The sequence below is a fragment of the Oncorhynchus keta genome, unplaced genomic scaffold (assembly GCF_023373465.1).
Source record: "Oncorhynchus keta strain PuntledgeMale-10-30-2019 unplaced genomic scaffold, Oket_V2 Un_contig_14021_pilon_pilon, whole genome shotgun sequence".
In the NCBI taxonomy this organism is placed as follows: domain Eukaryota; kingdom Metazoa; phylum Chordata; class Actinopteri; order Salmoniformes; family Salmonidae; genus Oncorhynchus; species Oncorhynchus keta.
Window position 1 is genome coordinate 18,006 of NW_026278499.1, and position 24,357 is coordinate 42,362.

Here is a 24,357-nt window from a genome sequence, read left to right on the forward strand (position 1 = left end):
ATGCCCAGTGGCTGTGTACGAGGCTGAAGGTGCCCAGTGGCTGTGTACGAGGCTGAAGGTGCCCCAGTGGCTGTGTACGAGGCTGAAGGTGCCCAGTGGCTGGGTACGAGGCTGAAGGTGCCCAGTGGCTGTGTACGAGGCTGAAGGTGCCCAGGTGGCTGTGTACGAGGCTGAAGATGCCCAGTGGCTGTGTACGAGGCTGAAGGTGCCCAGTGGCTGTGTACGAGGCTGAAGGTCCTCAGTGGCTGTGTACGAGGCTGAAGGTGCCCAGTGGCTGTGTACGAGGCTGAAGGTGCCCAGTGGCTGTGTACGAGGCTGAAGGTGCCCAGTGGCTGTGTACGAGGCTGAAGGTGCCCAGTGGCTGTGTACGAGGCTGAAGGTGCCCAGTGGCTGTGTACGAGGCTGAAGGTGCCCAGTGGCTGTGTACGAGGCTGAAGGTGCCCCAGTGGCTGTGTACGAGGCTGAAGGTGCCCAGTGGCTGTGTACGAGGCTGAAGGTGCCCAGTGGCTGACGAGGCTGAAGTGCCCAGTGGCTGTGTACGAGGCTGAAGGTGCCCAGTGGCTGTGTACGAGGCTGAAGGTGCCCAGTGGCTGTGTACGAGGCTGAAGGTGCCCCAGTGGCTGGTGCTGAAGGTGCCCAGTGGCTGTGTACGAGGCTGAAGGTGCCCAGTGGCTGTGTACGAGGCTGAAGGTGCCCAGTGGCTGTGTACGAGGCTGAAGGTGCCCAGTGGCTGTGTACGAGGCTGAAGGTGCCCAGTGGCTGTGTACGAGGCTGAAGGTGCCCAGTGGCTGTGTACGAGGCTGAAGGTGCCCAGTGGCTGTGTACGAGGCTGAAGGTGCCCAGTGGCTGACGACGCTGAAGGTGCCCAGTGGCTGTGTACGAGGCTGAAGGTGCCCAGTGGCTGTGTACGAGGCTGAAGGTCCTCAGTGGCTGTGTACGAGGCTGAAGGTGCCCAGTGGCTGTGTACGACGCTGAAGGTACCCAGTGGCTGTGTACGAGGCTGAAGGTGCCCCAGTGGCTGTGTACGAGGCTGAAGGTGCCCAGTGACTGTGTATGACGCTGAAGGGGGAGGGGGCCCAGCGGCTGTGTACGAGGCTGAAGGGGGCCCAGTGGCTGTGTACGAGGCTGAAGGTGGTGTGTAAGAAGACGTCTCTAAGTCATACTGCGTCTGGTGTGTGAGGGGCTCCTTGTAAGAATGTGAAAATAAAAGGGGAACTGTTTCTTCAGAGCGGTCAGTGTCACTACGCAATCCATTATATGGATGAGGACAGTCTGGGAAACCTTTTTGATATGGTAAACTGCAAAGGGAACGAGATTCAAGGTGGCGTTTGATAACTTGTTTGTTTTTTTCGATTGGGACAGCTTCTCAGAGATCACACGTGTCCCACATCAGCATCTTGTAAAAGGGTCATATTGACAACCCGACCCATGAACCAGATGGTTGGGGATGAAGAACTGGAACATCCACCAGGTGTCAGATATGCAACACACTGTGTAGATTAGTAAAGACGTAGGTGGATAGCGTAAGAAATCACTGTCATATCTCTTGGTACATGTGCCATTACAAAAGTGCTTGTGGTGTAGTATACAATGTCCACATGTGAATAAAGACAGTATTGTTCAGAGATGGAATAACCAGTCACATGCATTGGAATAGTACAATACATCCATATCCACAGCAGGACATAGTGACAGTATCCATTTTCAAAGAACACAACCTCTATTGCGCCCAGAAGAGAATCAAAGGGATTGGTATAGTTAGGCCTCCATAGATTACCACCTAGTCCTCCCTCCTCGTCATCATCGGCCATATACTTGAGAGATAGAGAAATAATCACATTACACTTTGCTTGTGTATAACCTGTTGGTAATCACACTACCATGTCATCGTCTGCGTTGTTGAGCTCGGGATGAGGTAATGCTGGGTGAGGTTGAGGCTGTGCATGGTTGAGGACCTCTGGGTGAAACAGTGGATGCTCTTGTTCCAAGACAAGGTTCCTAGGTCCCTCCTCGTCAGAAGATAGTATGTAGTCGCCCTCCTGAACGTGCATTTAAGGCGCTCTCCTGAATGTGCATTAAATGAATGGTATATATATATCACATACACATGGTATACTTTATACCAGTGAACGAAAGGACATGAAACATAGTCAGTCTCAGTCAAGCGGAGTACGTACAGAACGGTTCAGGGTGACGGTAGATGTCTGTGGAGGGGAGATGAAGGTCAGAATCAGTACAAGTTAAATGACTATGGTTAGCACGGTCTGTGAACAAGTTGTGTATAGAGTTTGATATAATCATGTGTGTATCTTACCGGGCTCAGCTCGCGGTTGTCACGACCGTCGTCAGGGAAATGACCGGTCTTTTTATTTTGACTGTCGCCAACAAAAACGACCCAAAACCCCCACTGTGACGCTTACTAGGGTTATACAGGCAACTGACGAAGTCAACTACCCACAACTACGGTGGAAAAACAAAAAACAGGCTGCCTAAATATGATTCCCAATCAGAGAAAACGGACAGACAGCTGTCCCTGATTGAGAACCATACCCGGTCAAAAAGTAGAAACAGAAAACATAGAAATAAAGAAACTAGAATGCCCACCCGAGTCACACCCTGGGCTATTTAAAGTTTATATTATATATTCATATGTATGTCATGTAGAGTCTCCATACACTTCATGTAAGTATTCAGCCCATATAATGTGATTTTCTGGTAAAGGTGGATTTATATTTTATTTCAGGATTTGATTGAGTGATGTTTTGCAGTGCTGCCAGGAGAGGGCAGTGTGACAACAACCAGGTTTGGCAGGAGGACACTAGACGGTCATTTCTCTGTTGTTGTGGTAACATGATAGGATGGGTTGTTGGACACTTCAGAATACAGCCATGGTTGGACGAGTCAGCCGGGAGTGGATATCTGTATCGGCCACTGTTGGATAGCTCAGCCGTAGCTGCATACTAGAGTCATGTTCGGATAATAGAGGCGTGGTGGAATGTACCAGTCAGCTATGATTGGATAGCTGCGGTAGCTCCGCCCCGTTCATAGTCCCAGACCCAAAACACTCTCAGTCTGTCAGCGACCGTGTAAGAGTGAACATCTCCCCGTGACTGTTATTTCTAAACTTGTCAAAGCTTGAAGTCTTTCACTCATTTCCATCCCAGCCCAAAACCGTATCTGCAGAACAGCACTTTTTTTTAGGAGTTTTGATATTCTTATATTGTTACGGTACTTTTTGATACTGTTTGTAAGTATCCATGTTATGCACTGAATTTGTAATTGTATTTGAATGTGAAATGAAAATAAAAATATTTTTCAAAAAAATATTTTAAAAAATCAATGTATGCTTATGTGTACAACATGGTGCTTTGTTGAATAAAACGGAAACAAACCAACCAGAATATAGTCATGTCTTTATTTTCACATTTCAATATTATATCACCTCGTTCATGGAGGTAATATACATTTAGGGAGGCAGAGTATGACAGTATGAAAACATAACAATTTTTTTTAAAGAGCAAGTTTAGTGTGTACTCAATTTCCAGGGTCTTCCTCTTCGTGAAGCAGAGCCGTCCTGAGCCTCCACTACACGAACTCAGTGCCAGAGTGAACTTCTCCTCTGGCTACTATTTCAAAGTTGTCAAAGCTTGAAGTCGTTTGACTCATTTCGATTCCAGACCGAAACTGAGAAGTGCCAGGGGCTTTCCCTACATGAACTTGGCACCTCTCCAGCTCTCGGTTGGACACTTCAGAATACAGCCATGGTTGGACGAGTCAGCCGGGAGTGGATATCTGTATCGGCCACTGTTGGATAGCTCAGCCGTAGCTGCATACTAGAGTCATGTTCGGATAATAGAGGCGTGGTGGAATGTACCAGTCAGCTATGATTGGATAGCTGCGGTAGCTCCGCCCCGTTCATAGTCCCAGACCCAAAACACTATCAGTCTGTCAGCGACCGTGTAAGAGTGAACATCTCCCGTGACTGTTATTTCTAAACTTGTCAAAGCTTGAAATCGGTTGACTCATTTCCATCCCAGCCCAAAACCGTATATGTTTGATTATGTGTACAATGCGCTTTGATTAATAAATGTAAAAATACCAACCAGAATATAGTCATGTCTTTATTTTCACATTTCAATATTATATCACCTCCGTCATGGACAGAATATAAATTTAGGAAAGGAGAGTATGACAATATGAAACAGCACAAGTCTTACGTGTAATCAATTCCCCAGGGGCTTCCTCTACACGTGCCAGAGCCTGGCTCCTGTCAAAGCCTCCACTACCCGAAACTGAGAAGTGCCAGGGCTTTCCCTACATGAACTTGGCACCTCTCCAGCTCTCGGTTGGACACTTCAGAATACAGCCATGGTTGGACGAGTCAGCCGGCAGTGGATATCTGTATCGGCCACTGTTGGATAGCTCAGCCGTAGCTGCATACCAGAGTCATGTTCGGATAATAGAGGCGTGGTGGAATGTACCAGTCAGCTATGATTGGATAGCTGCGGTAGCTCCGCCCGTTCATAGTCCCAGACCCAAAACACTCAGTCTGTCAGCGACCATGCAAGAGTGAACATCTCCCCGTGACTGTTATTTCTAAACTTGTCAAAGCTTGAAATCGGTTCACTCATTTCCATCCCAGCCCAAAACCGTATCTGCAGAAACCTTTTTTTAGGAGTTTTGATATTCTTATATCTATGTATGCTTATGTGAAAATAAAAAATATTTTAAAAAAACAACGTGGTGCTTTGTTGAATAAAACGGAAACAAACCAACCAGAATATAGTAATGTCTTTAATTTCACATTTCAATATTATATCTCACTAAATACTAGAGTCATGTTCAGGAAAAATAATAATAAAAATAAAAACTGAGAAACAACCTCGGTTGGAAAAAGGCCTCCTCGGATATAACGAACTCAGCTGACAAAACGACCTCGGTTGGATATTAACGGCCTCGGTTGAATATAAAGCCTCGGTCGGATATAACCGCTGAGAAGTGCCAGGGGCTTTGGACATGAAACGAGCTCTCGGTTGGATAAAACCATGGTTGGACGAGTAAGTGGTTGGAAATACAAGTCCCTATATAACCAGCACTACTCACTGAGTCACGGATCTGAGCTGTGGAAAACAGAAACCAGAAGCTGGGAGCTGCCCCGTCATCATCAGACCCAAAAGAACAAATCAGCCAGAAGCCAGAAACACTCCGATTGACTGCTGCTGAGGCGTTTGAACACTGCCAGAAAGATACTGTTTGATTATGAATGCGCTTTGGGAAAGGTAAAAAATCACCAGAATACGGTTTTCTTTATTTGCACTTTTCAATAAATCACCTCCGTGTCTCTTCAGAATATAAACTTAGGAAAGCCGTGATTTTGAATCAGCACCAGTTATCACCGCCCTGCTCTGGATCATGCCATGGTGGCAGAAATAAGAAAGATCTATAAAATAAATGGAACATTCTGCCATCACCTCCGTGGATCCAAGACCAAGAAAACACATCCCCTCAGGAAAAACACTGAATACAGCCATGGCATGTCACGCTCTGCGAGATTCTAACAGAGCACGTCGCTGCCAGCCACCAGCACAGAGTCATGTTGATAATACAGGCGTCATGGGCGTCAGCTATGATTGGACAGTGCGGTAGTCTCCGCTCCCATTGTGAACTAGACCCAAAAACACCTGTCAGGGGAGAGAGTGAAAATTAAGGAAAGTTATTTTGACTATGTCAAACAGACTCAGTGAGCATAGCCTATCTATGTATGAGAAACGTGGTACTTTGGAATAACATGGAAACAAACTCAAGAGAAGATAGTAATGTCTTTAATTTGCTCATTATATCCCACAAATACTAGAGGTGGAAATAATGCAATAAAAATAAACCTCTGAGCCCAATGTATGACCATATTCGGAGACATATTTCCCCCAGATCAAACAGATCCACAAAGCCTCGGTTGAAAACATATCCAATATTTGAAAAACTCCCATACCTACTGGGTGAAATTGTGCCATCACAGCACAAGATTTGTGACCTGTTGCCACGAGAAAAGGGCAACCAGTGAAGAACAAACACCATTGTAAATACAACCCATATTTATGCTTATTTATTTTATCTTGTGTCCTTTAATTATTTGTACATTGTGTGGATAGGTGTATGATTTTCCTACTTGCATATGTATGCAAAATCCTCCGTGTCTCTTATCACTATAATATGACATTTGTAATGTCTTTACTGTTTTGAAACTGTTGTATGTGTAATGATTTACTGTTAATTTTTGTTCCAAGTTTTTCACATTTAGGAAAAAACACTTTGTCATGTTGTCTACCGTCGCTGCTTTGCCACCAGCAATGATACACACTTCATCGGCGTTTCTTCCATGCCAATAAAGCCCATTTGAATTGAATTGAATTGAATTGAATTGAGAGATTCGGAAGAAATGCTGAGCTCCTCTGCAGCCCAGCCCACTGAATTCTTATGAGGCCGCCTACAATTGACACGCTACATTGCATAAACCAATGGTTGTGTGCCACGTCCCTGCCAATAATAAAATACATCTTTCATGCAGAACTCTCCGTCTTCAGTCATTCAAATAATAAGTTTAGATATTAAGGAGGCTGTATGTTTGTATTATCACAGCACTATAATAAAAGGGGGTCCTCAGAATCCATTGTGAGACTAAAAACGTCATAAGTGTCGTCAATAGCAACGACGAGACAGCCTATAGACAGACAAGAAGCGCAGTGTCTAACAGCGATGTGCAGCGGAAACAACCTGGAGCTGAACACGAAGAAAAGAAAGGACGTCATAGAGGATTTTATACAGGTTTTATTTGTTCCGTGTGACTGTTAAACTGTCTACCTCTGTGTGCTATGTAGACCTACTATATGTGAGAGAGCTTCAAATAATAATTCCAATATATTACTTTTAATAGGTACTTGCAAATGACAATTATACTACTTGAATAAAATTTAGAAAAGCTTCTGATTGAGTTTGGAACTGTCAGATCATTTCTGTAGCACAGAAATATAACGATATTAAAATGAGACGTAATGAAACAGGCAGGGAGCAGGACTCGAACCCTCGACCTTCTAGCCCAAAGACCAGCGCGCTATCGCTGTGCCCCAAAAGCATACTCAAGCAGAGAGTCGCTATCCACGCTTATAAACCCAGGGTCGTTACGCTATATGATGATATTATGATATTTAATTTAACAAAAGAGGACAGAGGAATCAGGGTGATGGTTATGCTAGTTGGATTAGTCTGCTGGTTTTGATGCTCAAAAAGCGGCTTCACTCCGAGGTACAGCAGTAGTGTTGCCGGACTGGAGAAGTTAGGCTGGGCTCTGTGAGGACGATGGCAGTCAGAGGCAGGAACACGGCTGCGTTACGACACCAGTCAAATCGATGCGCAGCTCTACTATCTCGGTTGTAGCTTGAATAGAGGCGCAAGATCAGATATTGAATAGAGGTGGATATTGAATAGAGTGTCAGATATTGAATAGAGGTGGTAGTGTCAGATATTGAATAGAGGCGCAAGTGTCAGATATTGAATAGAGGTGGTAGTGTCAGATATTGAATAGAGGTGGTAGTGTCAGATATTGAATAGAGGTGGTAGTGTCAGATATTGAATAGAGGTGAGTTAGTGTCAGATATTGAATATTGATATGAATAGAGGGTAGTGTCAGTAGTGTCAGATATTGAATAGAGGTGGTAGTGTCAGATATTGAATAGAGGTGTGGAATAGTGTCAGATATTGAATAGATTGGTGGTAGTGTCAGATATTGAATAGAGGTGGTAGTGTCAGATATTGAATAGAGGTGGTAGTGTCAGATATTGAATAGAGGAATGGTAGTGTCAGATATTGAATAAGGTGGTAGTGTCAGATATTGAGTAGAGGTGGTAGTGTCAGATATTGAATAGAGTAGTGTCAGATATTGAATATAGGTGGTAGTGTCAGATATTGAATAGGTGGTAGTGTCAGATATTGAATAGAGGTGGTAGTGTCAGATATTGAATAGAGGTGGTAGTGTCAGATATTGAATAGAGGTGGTAGTGTCAGATATTGAATAGAGGTGGTAGTGTCAGATATTGAATAGAGGTGGTAGTGTCAGATATTGAATAGTGTCAGATATTGAATGGTAGTGTCAGATATTGAATAGAGGTGGTAGTGTCAGATATTGAATAGAGGTGGTAGTGTCAGATATTGAATAGAGGTGGTAGTGTCAGATATTGAATAGAGGTGGTAGTGTCAGATATTGAATAGAGGTGGTAGTGTCAGATATTGAATAGAGGTGGTAGTGTCAGATATTGAATAGAGGTGGTAGTGTCAGATATTGAGTAGGGTTGGTAGTGTCAGATATTGAATAGAGGTGGTAGTGTCAGATATTGAATACAAACAAAAGGTTTGATTGGCTCACTCAGTCGAGGTTTGATGAGTAACAATAAAAACATAGCAACAAAGAGAGGACAAATAGCACAATTCAAGTTTCTTTATCAATGACAAATATACAAATATATATTATGAATTAATAGTGTTATTACTATCATTGTTAAAAGTAGCATTATAATGTTTTGTTATTGCATTACGGCCATTACCATGACAAGAGCTTGAAGAAGTATGAAAATAATAATGGGCTAATATTGTACAATCCAGGTGTGTAAAGCTCTTAGAGACTTACCCAAGAAGACTCCCAGCTGTAATGTCTCTTAGAGACTTACCCAAGAAGACTCCCAGCTGTAATGACTCTTAGAGACTTACCCAAGAAGACTCCCAGCTGTAATGACTCCTAGACACTTAACCAAGAAGACTCCCAGCTGTAATGACTCTTAGAGACTTACCCAAGAAGACTCCCAGCTGTAATGACTCTTAGAGACTTACCCAAGAAGACTCCCAGCTGTAATGACTCCTAGAGACTTACCCAAGAAGACTCCCAGCTGAAATGACTCTTAGAGACTTACCCAAGAAGACTCCCAGCTGTAATGACTAGAGACTTACCCAAGAAGATTCCCAGCTGTAATGACTCTTAGAGACTTACCCAGAAGACTCCCAGCTGTAATGATGGAAAGGTGTTTTCAGTATTGACTCAATTTCTGAATCTAAAACACTATTTTATTATATTATATATATTATTTGACATTAGTGTACTTTGTGTAGATTGTTGACCAAGAAATTTCTCCCTCCCGCACCCCCCCACCTTGATCATGTGACCCTAATGACCTTGTAACTTATTGACACTTATTTTTTATTTTGCTTTGCTGTAGCCCTTTATAAAAGACAGTACCATTTGTTGTTCTTCATTGGAGCAGACTCTCTAGTATGTCATTATGCTGGTGTCGTTCAGCTTTCTGGCCTGTTATCAATTAGTCCTTACTATTACTTCATTTCATCACACAGCCTACTAGTCCTGCATTTAAATACATTCAAGCATTCTCTTGAATAATTAGCCTACAGTATACAATGGCCTAAATAATATATATATTTTTTAAATCATTAGTACACGTCAACTCTCTGGTGCACCTATAATTTATTTTGTGTTGTTTACACTCTACCAAGCAATCAGGAACAATATATATATATAGTAGCCTTACAGCCCTTGTTCGTCACATAGACACAGCGCTGTCTCCTTCCTCTTCCTACGAGCTCAAGTCACATGTCTTCCATACGTCTGACGTCATCTGCTTTTGTCTCCTGAGCGACCAAGTCGGATAAACATTCCCCCATTTTTTTCAAGTTGAATTGTTTACTTGCGATCTCTGAATACTGTCAAATATATTAGGCTACAGTTGTTCACCAATGAATGTGATAATATAGACGGACATTTAGAAAATAAATTCAATGTATATAGAATTTCTACCGTGTTGCATGATGGGAAAACAGTCGGGCAGTGATATAATATAGTAAAACAAAGTGCATCGCTTTTCTTCGCCTTGTCTGCAATTGTATTCGTAAACATCATTAAACCCTGTTCAATATGATGTGGTATATCAGTAGTAGAAGTGGTAACCGTGAGTCAAACACCTTTGTCCTAGAATGACTCCTCCTCTACCAACGTGTACAACTCATACTTACCTGGCAAGGGAGACACCGTGATCAAGAAGGCGGTTCACCCAGGGCGAGGCTCAGCCATTGCACTCCGGCTGTGCTGACCCCTGCGAATTTCTCAAATGTGGAAATCTCGATTGCATAATTTATGGTAGTGGGGGACTGCGTTCGCGCTCTCCCCTGATCTTGATGTTAAAAATAAAGATTATTATCGGGATTTGTGATGAGATCTAATGAAATTACCATTTTTTCCCTGATCAGATGAATGGATATAGAATTTAGGGTCTATTTTAAAAGACAAACTAACGTCTCAGAAATACATTTTGTTTCTGATAACCCCAATCTGTTATTGTAGTAGCACTGGTGATTATGTCTTTCATGTCCTGATAATGTCAAGGAAAAGGCCTACTTTTTTGCGTCCTCAGACGTAATCTGAATTGAGGTCTTTTATTTGCTAGATAACTAAGTAAATTATATGACAGTTTGTAATTTAAACCCACAATAAACAAAATATTACTGCTCATTGTAACATAACGATCAACATAGTTTCAAAATGTGTATAACTCGGCAAATTTATTTAGTTTTTTATTTCACCTTTATTTAACCAGGTAGGCTAGTTGAGAACAAGTTCTCATTTACAACTGAGACCTGGCCACGATAAAGCAAAGCAGTTCGACACAAACAACAGCACAGAGTTACACATGGAATAGACAAACCATACAGTCAATAATACAGTAGAACAAAAGAAAACAAAAAGTCTATGTACAGTGAGTGTAAATGAGGTAAGATAAGGGACACAGGGCAATAAATAGGCCATGGTGGGGAAGTAATTACAATATAACAATTGAAAGACTGGAATGGTAGATGTGCAGAAGATGAATGTGCAAGTAGAGATACTGGGGTGCAAGGGAGCAAGATAAAAAATACAGTATGGGGATGAAATGGGCTGTTTACAGACTACAGGTGCATGGTGATCTGTGAGCTGCTCTGACAGCTGGTGCTTAAAGCTAGTGCGGGAGATATGAGTCTCCAGATTCAGATAGGAAAGAGACCAAAGGTTTTTGGGGGTTATGATGTCGTTTAGGACCAGCGTCAGGTGCATCCATGACCAGCTCTGGAACTGCATAGTGGAAAGACGGTGGGACCAAAGGTAATCTGTTTGTTAACTTGGCTTTCGAAGACCTTAGAAAGACAGGGTAGGATAGATATGGCGGGTTGCTGTGGAGGGTGACGAGTGAGTTGAGATAAGGTGGGGCATGGCCAGCCTAGCAGAGACCTTAGATAATTCTCAATTATAGTGGATTTTTGGTGACAGTGTTTCCTTTCCTCAGTGCATTGGGCAGCTGGGAGGAGGTCTTATTCTCCATGGACTTTACAGTGTCCCAGAATTTTGAGTCAGTACTACAGGATGCAAATTTCTGTTTGCAAAAAGCTAGCCTTGGCTAACTGTGATATTTGACTGCTTCCCAGTTTTATTGGGCTAGAGTGAATGCAGAATACCACAGGATATTTTTGTGACATCAGGGCAGACAGGTCTGGGAGTGAACCAAGGCAGGATAGGACTCTATTTTTTTTTGAATGAGGCATGCTTATTTAAGATTTGGCAGCATGAGTGAAGGATGCTTTGTTGCAGGCATCATCTATATGAGGTCAATGTCATTCCAGGATTTAATTTTGGATTGAGATGTTTTAAGTGTTTGAGTCTGGAAGGAGAGTTTACAGTCAAACCAGACACACTGGGTATTTGCACCGCCCTGTGGGACTCCCAATCCACGGCCGGATGTGATGAAACCAGGTAGGCCGTTTGCACTGAGATGCAGTGTGTTGCTGAACGGGAGAAAGTTCATTGAATGACTTGGATAATCACATTAGAGAGCGTGTGACTGAATGCAATGTCCAGAATACAGATTTAGGTTCCTGTCCCCATGGCGTTTAAGAGCAGTCGGAGGCCACGGAAGGAGAGTCTGCTAAATGGCATTGATTAGAACGTTAACTTTGGTCTGCTTTGGAGGAAATGGGGTCTATATCAGAAGGCTCATCATCTTTGTATAGTGTGTCCAACGTTCATTTAGTTTTCAAACTTATTTTTGTGTCATTGGTGGTTGTATTGAGTTTTAAATGGTCACCATCAGCAAGAGCAACATCAATCAGCCACTTATTCAGAGAAGAGAGTTGTATGGACTATACAAAGTTAATGAGCCTCGGTGATATAGATGGATTTATTCAATTCTCCTGTGGCACCCCCAGTTCAAACCCAAGACAGTCCTGACAACAGGCCCTCCTATTTGACACACTGAACACTATCATTACAACCCACTTTCACATTACAACCCACTTTCACATTACAACCCACTTTCAACATTACAACCCACTTTGACATTACAACCCACTGACATTACAACCCACTTTGACAATACAACCCACTTTGATATTACAACCCATGACATACAACCCACTGACATTACAACCCACTTTGACATAACAACCCATGATATTACAACCCACTGACAGTACAACCCACTGACAGTACAACCCACTGACATTACAACCCACTGACAGTACAACCCACTGACAGTACAACCCACTGACATTACAACCCACTTTGACATGATATGACATACAACCCACTGACAATACAACCCACTGACATTACAACCCACTGACAGTACAACCCACTGACATTACAACCCACTGACATTGACAACCCACTGACATTACAACCCACTGACATTACAACCCACTTTGATGATATTACAACCCACTGACAGTACAACCCACTGACAGTACAACCCACTGACAGTACAACCCACTGACATTACAACCCACTGACATTACAACCCACTGACAGTACAACCCACTGACATTACAACCCACTGACAGTACAACCCACTGACATTACAACCCACTGACATTACAACCCACTGACATTACAACCCACTGACATCTTCCTGAGATCTACTGTCCTGTAGGTTTTTAGACATTACAACCCTCTTCCTGGAGATCTACTGTCCTGAGGTTTTTAGACATTACAACCCTGACTTCCTGAGATCTACTGTCACTGACATTTTAGACAGTACAACCCTCTTCCTGAGATCTACTGTCCTGAGGTTTTCAGTACAACCCCTCTTCCTGAGATCTGACTGTCCTTTGATGATATTACAACCCACTAGTCCAACCCACTGACAATACTTCCTGACATTACAACCCACTGACATTTTTAGACCAACACTCTTCCTGGAGATCTACTGTCCTGTAGGTTTTTAGACCAACCCTCTTCCTGGAGATCTACTGTCCTGTAGGTTTTTAGTCCAACCTCTTCCTGGAGATCTACTGTCCTGTAGGTTTTTAGTCCAACCCTCTTCCTGGAGATCTACTGTCCTGTAGGTTTTTAGTCCAACCCTAATTTAGCACATCTGATTCAGCTAGTGAAGGTCTAGTTGAGCAGCTAATTAGTATAATCGGGTTAAATTAGGGTTGGACTGAACCCACGGGAGGGTCGATCTCCAGGAAGAGGTTTGGGCAGCCCTGATCTAGGTTATATCAGCTGTGTTGGTGAACCCCTCCCGCATCTGAACTGGCTTCATAGAGGGCAGCATGATCAGAGGTGAGAGGTCACTTGGTCAGGTCAACAGGAGATGTAGTAGTCCCAGAGTTAATGATCCCAGGTCAGATTATATTATACAGGAAGTATTATTAAAGATGCTTTACATTGAAATACAGACAGAGATGCAGTAGTCCCAGAGTTAATGATCCCAGGTCAGTTTATATTATACGGGAAGTATTATTAAAGATCCTTTACATTGAAATACAGATAGAGATGCAGTAGTCCCAGAGTTAATGATCTCAGGTCAGTTTTTTTGCATTTCACCTCCTGAACGATTATGAAAAACACGAGGCTTAAACATGCTATTTCTCTCCATCGGTTCTCTTGTCTGCAGGTATGTTTTGATGTGAGAGAGAGGATGCCACCTCACCCGCTCTTAATATATATAACCTTCGGGCCGACTGGGAGCCCAAGGCTGGTTAGGAGACACCATAATGTAATAGTGATGAACAGAGAATTAGGGTAGCATATTATTTGGGTAGCAGAATATTAGAGTAGCACTGTGATTCATTAATCATATGCTGTCTTCCCTGCTCCTGTGATCGTTCCCTTTGTCTTTTACACCTCTGTCCACCTCTTTCTTTGTTTATAATGCACACAAGATAGATGTCTTGAAGTACTCCTGCATTGAAATGTTCATTAAATAGACAAGATAGATTTGTCATTGAAGTACAAGATAGATGTGCATTGAAGTTTACAAGTACAAGTCCAGATAGATGTGCATTGAAGTACAAGATAGATGTGCATAATGAAGATACAAGATAGAGATGTGCATTGAAGTACAAGATAGATGTGCATTGAAGTACAAGATAGATGTGCATTGAAGTACAAGATAGATGTGCATTGAAGTACAGATTGAACTTCTATTTATAAATGCATTGTATTGTGTATTTTTAACGTTTAGATGTATAATGAATGCATTGAAGTACAAGATAGGTGTGCATTGAAGTACAAGATAGATGTGCATTGAAGTACAGATTGAACTTCTATTTTCAAAGAGTTTCACTTTCTCTACTATTGGGCAATTTAAGTGTTATTTAATGAAATACTACACCTAATTGTGTTTATCAGATCAATGCAGACGAAGGGCATTAGATATTGAGATTACCTGCTTTTAGGCTATTTACATGATGCATAGGAAGTGTACATGAAATACAGATCAGCCTTTTAACTAGTTAAATCCTGTTTCTGGTCTATTAGTTACAATGTGTAACCACTGATGTCCCAGGACCAAGACTGGTAAACACTGTTGAAGTGTATCATTGTAATACATACATGCAGACACAGCATCATTCAAAGACTGGACTTTGATACTCCTGGTATTGGATACGACTGAAGAATAATCTCATAGACATTCATACCTAAACTGCACCTGTATTTGCTAAGGAAGCGTACATGAGCAGTGAACATCTTTAAATGTACAGGCTACAATGTGGGGATCTCATGCATGGTAATAACTACATGTATATACGACTTGCATCCTTGGCACAAAGTTATATTATATTCTACTCAATCCATAGGCTTCGTTAATGTCCTTCAGGCTGTTTTGAAGTTGATACAACTGGCTATGAGAGCTGTGTGAAGTTCATACCCAGGTTCTGAACTAATATGTACACCAAGTGTTTTGGTCCATACACTGATCGGCGAGCTGCACATCCATAGGCATACAGGTATTTTAATTATCCACTGCACAATACGCAAGAACAAAGCAAAAGCCCCCGCTAAAATAGGCCTAGCGACGTCCCTGCGTCTCGTCAATAACAACGACGAGACGGCCTCTGGACAGATAAGACGTGCAGAGGAAACAACCTGGAGCTGAACACAAAGAAAATAAAGGACGTCATAGAGGATTTTATACAGGTTTTATTCGTTCTGTGTGACTGTTATACTGTCTACCTCTGTGTGCTATGTAGACCTACTATATGTGAGAGAGCTTCAAAGAATAATTCCAATGTGTTACTTATAACAGAAAACAGCCATACCCAAAGGCACAAAGTCCACAACCCAGGGAATGTAGTATAGGAGATGGGGCGTATTTTAAAATCGATACCCATACTCACACGGTGCCCAAGGGCAGCAGTGGGTAGACTGCTCGAACGCACACAGTGGCCTGTCCGTGGAACGTCGAGGCTGTGCGTTCTGAGGTAGGACGTTCCACTAGTGTCCACCGGGACTATCCTAACAGTTGATTTTTTCTAATGTTATATCAATTTGGAAAAGATGGTGATGTGGACCTCGTTTGTCAATAAAAAGACATTGGTAGCACTTGACATTTGCTTGTTTGACCATAATTTCATTTTAATGTCATTCAACAGCATTATAAACCATAACCATGTCTATAGTGTTCGTGTAGTGGCGCTATTGACAGTGGAGCTGTACAGTCCACTTCCCATGTAAGTCATTAGCATAGTGGTTAATATGTAGCTAACAGCCTCTCACCCATGCCTTTAAAAGTGTACCCAACCCGTCACATTGAGCGAGCATGGAAGCCAGTATAGGCTCCGGTGGCTTCTGTCAAGCTCTGTGTGATTGATGATGCTCTCTTTAGGTCCCGCCCCCATCGTGACTCAGTCTCTGCAGAAGTATATGGGTCATTGGCAATAGGTCCCAAAGCGATATATTAATGACGACACTCCAAAGCAGAATAGAGTGTATAAATGGCACATCTTAAATCAGAGTCTTTCGATACACTCAGATATTGTAAAACAGCAAAAGGGGAAATGACAGTAGCGACGACTCAGACGTTGCCCTTCGTTAGTGGCAGCACATGTAGAGAGCTGCAGTTGAACCCTGTTACAGCTGAAGGTGCCCAGTGGCTGTGTACGAGGCTGAAGGTGCCCCAGTGGCTGTGTACGAGGCTGAAGGTGCCCCAGTGGCTGTGTACGAGGCTGAAGGGGGCCAACGGCTGTGTACGAGGCTGAAGGTCCCCAGTGGCTGTGTACGAGGCTGAAGGTGCCCCAGTGGCTGTGTACGAGGCTGAAGGTGCCCAGTGGCTGGGTACGAGGCTGAAGGTGCCCAGTGGCTGTGTACGAGGCTGAAGGTCCTCAGTGGCTGTGTACGAGGCTGAAGGTGCCCAGTGGCTGTGTACGAGGCTGAAGGTGCCCAGTGGCTGTGTACGAGGCTGAAGGTGCCCAGTGGCTGTGTACGAGGCTGAAGTTGCCCAGTGGCTGTGTACGAGGCTGAAGGTGCCCAGTGGCTGTGTACGAGGCTGAAGGTGCCCAGTGGCTGTGTACGAGGCTGAAGGTGCCCAGTGGCTGTGTACGACGCTGAAGGTGCCCAGTGGCTGTGTACGAGGCTGAAGGTGCCCAGTGGCTGTGTACGAGGCTGAAGGTCCTCAGTGGCTGTGTACGAGGCTGAAGGTGCCCCAGTGGCTGTGTACGAGGCTGAAGGTGCCCAGTGACTGTGTATGACGCTGAAGTGGGGGAGGGGGCCCAGCGGCTGTGTACGAGGCTGAAGGGGGCCCAGTGGCTGTGTACGAGGCTGAAGGTGGTGTGTAAGAAGACGTCTCTAAGTCATACTGCGTCTGGTGTGTGAGGGGCTCCTTGTAAGAATGTGAAAATAAAAGGGGAACTGTTTCTTCAGAGCGGTCAGTGAAGCACTACGCAATCCATTATATGGATGAGGACAGTCTGGGAAACCTTTTTGATATGGTAAACTGCAAAGGGAACGAGATTCAAGGTGGCGTTTGATAACTTGTTTTTTTCGATTGGGACAGCTTCTCAGAGATCACACGTGTCCCACATCAGCATCTTGTAAAAGGGTCATATTGACAACCCGACCCATGAACCAGATGGTTGGGGATGAAGAACTGGAACATCCACCAGGTGTCAGATATGCCACACACTGTGTAGATTAGTAAAGACGTAGGTGGATAGCGTAAGAAATCACTGTCATATCTCTTGGTACATGTGCCATTACAAAAGTGCTTGTGGTGTAGTATTCAATGTCCACATGTGAATAAAGACAGTATTGTTCAGAGATGGAATAACCAGTCACATGCATTGGAATAGTACAATACATCCATAACCACAGCAGGACATAGTGACAGTATCCATTTTCAAAGAACACAACCTCTATTGCGCCCAGAAGAGAATCAAAGGGATTGGTATAGTTAGGCCTCCATAGATTACCACCTAGTCCTCCCTCCTCGTCATCATCGGCCATATACTTGAGAGATAGAGAAATAATCACATTACACTTTGCTTGTGTATAACCTGTTGGTAATCACACTACCATGTCATTGTCTGCGTTGTTGAGCTCGGGATGAGGTAATGCTGAGTGAGGTTGAGGCTGTGCATGGTTGAGGACCTCTGGGTGAAACAGTGGATGCTCTTGTTCCAAGACAAGGTTCCTAGGTCCCTCCTCGTCAGAAGATAGTATGTAGTCGCCCTCCTGAACGTGCATTTAAGGCGCTCTCCTGAATGTGCATTAAATGAATGGTATATATATATCACATACACATGGTATACTTTATACCAGTGAACGAAAGGACATGAAACATAGTCAGTCTCAGTCAAGCGGAGTACGTACAGAACGGTTCAGGGTGACGGTAGATGTCCGTGGAGGGAGATGAAGGTCAGAATCAGTACAAGTTAAATGACTATGGTTAGCACGGTCTGTGAACAAGTTGTGTATAGAGTTTGATATAATCATGTGTGTATCTTACCGGGCTCAGCTCGCGGTTGTCACGACCGTCGTCAGGGAAATGACCGGTCTTTTTATTTTGACTGTCGCCAACAAAAACGACCCAAAAACCCCCACTGTGACGCTTACTAGGGTTATACAGGCAACTGACGAAGTCAACTACCCACAACTACGGTGGAAAAACAAAAACAGGCTGCCTAAATATGATTCCCAATCAGAGAAAACGGACAGACAGCTGTCCCTGATTGAGAACCATACCCGGTCAAAAAGTAGAAACAGAAAACATAGAAATAAAGAAACTAGAATGCCCACCCGAGTCACACCCTGGGCTATTTAAAGTTTATATTATATATTCATATGTATGTCATGTAGAGTCTCCATACACTTCATGTAAGTATTCAGCACATATAATGTGATTTTCTGGTAAAGGTGGATTTATATTTTATTTCAGGATTTGATTGAGTGATGTTTTGCAGTGCTGCCAGGAGAGGGCAGTGTGACAACAACCAGGTTTGGCAGGAGGACACTAGACGGTCATTTCTCTGTTGTTGTGGTAACATGATAGGATGGGTTGTTGGACACTTCAGAATACAGCCATGGTTGGACGAGTCAGCCGGCAGTGGATATCTGTATCGGCCACTGTTGGATAGCTCAGCCGTAGCTGCATACTAGAGTCATGTTCGGATAATAGAGGCGTGGTGGAATGTACCAGTCAGCTATGATTGGATAGCTGCGGTAGCTCCGCCCCGTTCATAGTCCCAGACCCAAAACACTCAGTCTGTCAGCGACCGTGTAAGAGTGAACATCTCCCCGTGACTGTTATTTCTAAACTTGTCAAAGCTTGAAATCGTTTGACTAATTTCCATCCCAGCCCAAAACCGTATATGTTTGATTATGTGTACAATGCGCTTTGATTAATAAATGTAAAAAATACCAACCAGAATATAGTCATGTCTTTATTTTCACATTTCAATATTATATCACCTCCGTCATGGACAGAATATAAACTTAGAAAAGCAGAGTATGACAGTATGAAACAGCACAAGTCTTATCTGTAGTCAATCTCCAGGGGCTTCCTCGACCTGAAGCAGAGCCGTCCTGAGCCTCCACTACACAAACTACGTGCCAGAGTGAACTTCTGCCCTGGCTACATTTCAAAATTGTCAAAGCTTGAAGTCGTTTCACTCATTTCGATCCCAGCCCGAAGCCGAAAAGTGCCAGGGGCTTTCCCTACATTAACTTGGCACCTCTCCAGCTCTCGAGATTCATTGTAGGTTAGAAATGGATAACAGAGCCATATTTGGATACTTCAGAATACAGCCATGGTTGGACGAGTCAGCCGGGAGTGGATATCTGTATCGGCCACTGTACGATAGCTCAGCCGTAGCTGCATACTAGAGTCATGTTCGGATAATAGAGGCGTGGTGGAATGTACCAGTCAGCTATGATTGGATAGCTGCGGTAGCTCCGCCCCGTTCATAGTCCCAGACCCAAAACACTCTCAGTCTGTCAGCGACCGTGTAAGAGTGAACATCTCCCCGTGACTGTTATTTCTAAACTTGTCAAAGCTTGAAGTCTTTCACTCATTTCCATCCCAGCCCAAAACCGTATCTGCAGAACAGTACTTTTTTTTAGGAGTTTTGATATTCTTATATTGTTACGGTACTTTTTGATACTGTTTGTAAGTATCCATGTTATGCACTGAATTTGTAATTGTATTTGAATGTGAAATGAAAATAAAAAATATTTTTCAAAAAATTTTTTAAAAATCAATGTATGCTTAAGCATGTGTACAATGTGGTGCTTTGTTGAAAAAACGGAAACAAACCAACCAGAATATAGTCATGTCTTTATTTTCACATTTCAATATTATATCACCTCGCTCATGGAGGTAATATACACTTAGGGAGGCAGAGTATGACAGTATGAAAACATAACAATTTTTTTAAAGAACAAGTTTAATGTGTACTCAATTTCCAGGGGCTTCCTCTACGTGAAGCAGAGCCGTCCTGAGCCTCCACTTCACGAACTCAGTGCCAGAGTGAACTTCTCCTCTGGCTACTATTTCAAAGTTGTCAAAGTTTGAAGTCGTTTGACTCATTTCGATTCCAGACCGAAACTGAGAAGTGCCAGGGGCTTTCCCTACATGAACTTGGCGCCTCTCCAGCTCTCGAGATTCATTGTAGGTTAGGAATAAATAACAGAGCCACGGTTGGACACTTCAGAATACAGCCATGGTTGGACGAGTCAGCCGGGAGTGGATATCTGTATCGGCCACTGTTGGATAGCTCAGCCGTAGCTGCATACTAGAGTCATGTTCGGATAATAGAGGCGTGGTGGAATGTACCAGTCAGCTATGATTGGATAGCTGCGGTAGCTCCGCCCCGTTCATAGTCCCAGACCCAAAACACTCTCAGTCTGTCAGCGACCGTGCAAGAGTGAACATCTCCCCGTGACTGTTATTTCTAAACTTGTCAAAGCTTGAAATCGTTTGACTCATTTCCATCCCAGCCCAAAACCGTATATGTTTGCTTATGTGTACAATGCGCTTTGATTAATAAATGTAAAAAATACCAACCAGAATATAGTCATGTCTTTATTTTCACATTTCAATATTATATCACCTCCGTCATGGACAGAATATAAACTTAGGAAAGGAGAGTATGACAATATGAAACAGCACAAGTCTTACGTGTAATCAATTTCCAGGGTCTTCCTCTACGCGAAGCAGAGCCGTCCTGAGCCTCCACTACACTCAGTGCCAGAGTGAACTTCTCCCCTGGCTACTATTTCAAAGTTGTCAAAGCTTGAAGTCGTTTCACTCATTTCGATCCCAGCCCGAACCCGAAAAGTGCCAGGGGCTTTCCCTACATGAACTTGGCACCTCTCCAGCTCTCGGTTGGACACTTCAGAATACAGCCATGGTTGGACGAGTCAGCCGGGAGTGGATATCTGTATCGGCCACTGTTGGATAGCTCAGCCGTAGCTGCATACTAGAGTCATGTTCGGATAATAGAGGCGTGGTGGAATGTACCAGTCAGCTATGATTGGATAGCTGCGGTAGCTCCGCCCCGTTCATAGTCCCAGACCCAAAACGCTCTCAGTCTGTCAGCGACCGTGCAAGAGTGAACATCTCCCGTGACTGTTTTTCTAAACTTGTCAAAGCTTGAAATCGTTTGACTAATTTCCATCCCAGCCCAAAACCGTATATGTTTGATTATGTGTACAATGCGCTTTGATTAATAAATGTAAAAAATACCAACCAGAATATAGTCATGTCTTTATTTTCACATTTCAATATTATATCACCTCCGTCATGGACAGAATATAAACTTAGGAAAGCAGAGTATGACAATATGAAACAGCACAAGTCTTATCTGTAGTCAATCTCCAGGGTCTTCCTCTACGCGAAGCAGAGCCGTCCTGAGCCTCCACTACACTCAGTGCCAGAGTGAACTTCTGCCCTGGCTACTATTTCAAAGTTGTCAAAGCTTGAAGTCGTTTCACTCATTTCCATCCCAGCCCGAAACCGTATCTGCAGAACAGCACTTTTTTAGGAGTTTTGATATTCTTATATTGTTACGGTACTTTTTGATACTGTTTGTAAGTATCCATGTTATGCACTGAATTTGTAATTGTATTTGAATGTGAAATGAAAATAAAATATTTTTCAAAAAATTGTTTTTTTTTAAATCAATGTATGCTTAAGCATGTTGTACAATGTGGTGCTTTGTTGAAAAAAATGAAACAAACCAACCAGAATATAGTCATGTCTTTATTTTCACATTTCAATATTATATCACCTCGCTCATGGAGGTAATAGACACTTAGGGAGGCAGAGTATGACAGTATGAAAACATAATGTAATTTTTTTTTTTTTAAATAAAAGTTTAATGTGTACTCAATTTCCAGGGTCTTCCTCTTCGTGAAGCAGAGCCGTCCTGAGCCTCCACTACACGAACTCAGTGCCAGAGTGAACTTCTCCCCTGGCTACTATTTCAAAGTTCTCAAAGTTTGAAGTCTGACTCATTTCGATTCCAGACCAAAACTGAGAAGTGCCAGGGGCTTTCCCTACATGAACTTGGCACCTCTCCAGCTCTCGAGATTCATTGTAGGTTAGGAATAAATAACAGAGCCACGGTTGGACACTTCAGAATACAGCCATCCATGGTTGGACGAGTCAGCCGGGAGTGGATATCTGTATCGGCCACTGTTGGATAGCTCAGCCGTAGCTGCATACCAGAGTCATGTTCGGATAATAGAGGCGTGGTGGAATGTACCAGTCAGCTATGATTGGATAGCTGCGGTAGCTCCGCCCCGTTCATAGTCCCAGACCCAAAACGCTCTGTCTGTCAGCGACCGTGTAAAGAGTGAACATCTCCCCGTGACTGTTATTTCTAAACTTGTCAAAGCTTGAAATCGGTTCACTCATTTCCATCCCATCCCAAAGCCGTATCTAGGTATGCTTATGTGTACAACGTGGTGCTTTGTTGAATAAAACGGAAACAAACCAACCAGAATATAGTCATGTCTTTAATTTCACATTTCAATATTATATCTCACTAAATACTAGAGTCATGTTCGGAAAAATAATAATAAAAATAAAAACTGAGAAACAACCTCGGTTGGAAAAAACGGGCTCGGTTGAATATAAAGCCTCGGTCGGATATAACGCGCCGGCTGGACAAAACGACCTTGGTTGGATAAAACCGTGGATGTAAGTGGATGGAAATACAAGTCCCTATATAACCAGCACTACTCACTGACACTCTGAGCTGTAAAACGAAACCAGAAGGGAGCTGCCAACCGTGATCATCAGAAAAATAACAAATCAGCCAGAAGCCAGAAACACTCCGATTGACTGCTGCTGAGGCTTGAACACTGCCAGAGAGAACTGCGTTGATTATGAAGGGGAAAGGTGTAATGACGGTTTTCCTACTTGCACTTGTTGCAAAATCCTCCGTGTCTCTTCCGATCACTATAACAGTGATGTTGAATCACCCAGTTACACCGCCCTGCTCTGGATCTTGCCGTGGTGGCAGAAATACGACGGGAAGGAAAGATCCATAGAATAAATGGAACATTCTGCCATCACTCCGTGGATCCAAGACCAAGAAAACACATCCCCTCAGGAAAAAACACTGGCATGTCACGCTCTGCTCTGCCGTCGCTGCCAGCCACCAGCAATGACTGATACACACTTCATCGGCGTCTCTCTACTTCCACCGTGCGATTAGTCTCGGCTCCCATAGACAAATTCACCCCTTTACACACCGGCATAGCTGAGGGGGAGAGAGATTCGGAAGAAATGCTGAGCTCCTCTGCAGCCCAGCCCATTGAAATCCTACGAGGCCGCCTACAATTGACACGCCACATTGCATCAACCAATGGTTGTGTGCCACGTCCCTGACAATAATAAAATACATCTTTCATGCAGAACTCTCCGTCTTCAGTCTTTCAAATAATATGTTTAGATATTAAGGAGGCTGTATGTTTGTATTATCACAGCACTATAATAAAAGGGGGTCCTCAGAATCCATTGTGAGACTAAAAACGTCACAAGTGTCGTCAATAACAACGACGAGACAGCCTATAGACAGACAAGAAGCGCAGTGTCTAACAGCGATGTGCAGCGGAAACAACCTGGAGCTGAACACGAAGAAAAGAAAGGACGTCATAGAGGATTTTATACATGTTTTATTTGTTCCGTGTGACTGTTAAACTGTCTACCTCTGTGTGCTATGTAGACCTACTATATGTGAGAGAGCTCCAAAGAATAATTCCAATGTATTACTTATAACAGAAAACAGCCATACCCAAAGGCACAAAGTCCACAACCCAGGGAATGTAGTATAGGAGATGGGGCGTATTTTAAAATCGATACCCATACTCACACGGTGCCCAAGGGCAGCAGTGGGTAGACTGCTCGAACGCACACAGTGGCCTGTCCGTGGAACGTCGAGGCTGTGCGTTCTGAGGCAGGACGTTCCACTAGTGTCCACCGGGACTATCCTAACAGTTGATTTTTTTCTAATGTTATATCAATTTGGAAAAGATGGTGATGTGGA

The 24,357-nt window shown here is 43.4% G+C and overlaps 3 long non-coding RNA genes and 1 other non-coding gene across 6 annotated transcripts; 2 read left to right on the top strand and 2 right to left on the bottom strand.

Annotated features, from left to right (window-relative positions):
* On the top strand, positions 1-17,028 carry LOC127918363 (uncharacterized). Its single transcript, XR_008099779.1, has 3 exons — positions 1-292; positions 862-1,131; positions 16,628-17,028. It is a non-coding gene; the product is annotated as an uncharacterized LOC127918363 (long non-coding RNA).
* LOC118375524 (uncharacterized) lies at positions 1,104-2,456 on the bottom strand. The gene is made up of 3 exons (XR_004823828.2): positions 2,315-2,456; positions 2,178-2,204; positions 1,104-2,064 (listed from the first exon to the last, which is right to left on the bottom strand). It is a non-coding gene; the product is annotated as an uncharacterized LOC118375524 (long non-coding RNA).
* Positions 2,634-24,357, bottom strand: LOC127918362 (uncharacterized). Of its 3 annotated transcripts, none has more exons than XR_008099778.1 (3): positions 22,378-24,356; positions 19,915-21,173; positions 2,634-3,190 (listed from the first exon to the last, which is right to left on the bottom strand). It is a non-coding gene; the product is annotated as an uncharacterized LOC127918362 (long non-coding RNA). The 3 variants fall into 3 exon arrangements; XR_008099776.1 differs by lacking the exon at positions 2,634-3,190 and adding an exon at positions 3,397-3,724 and having other exon boundaries at positions 19,537-21,173; positions 22,378-24,357; XR_008099777.1 differs by lacking the exon at positions 2,634-3,190 and adding an exon at positions 4,289-4,331 and having other exon boundaries at positions 19,537-21,173; positions 22,378-24,357.
* LOC127918365 (U1 spliceosomal RNA) lies at positions 10,061-10,224 on the top strand. The gene has a single exon (XR_008099781.1). It is a non-coding gene; the product is annotated as a U1 spliceosomal RNA (small nuclear RNA).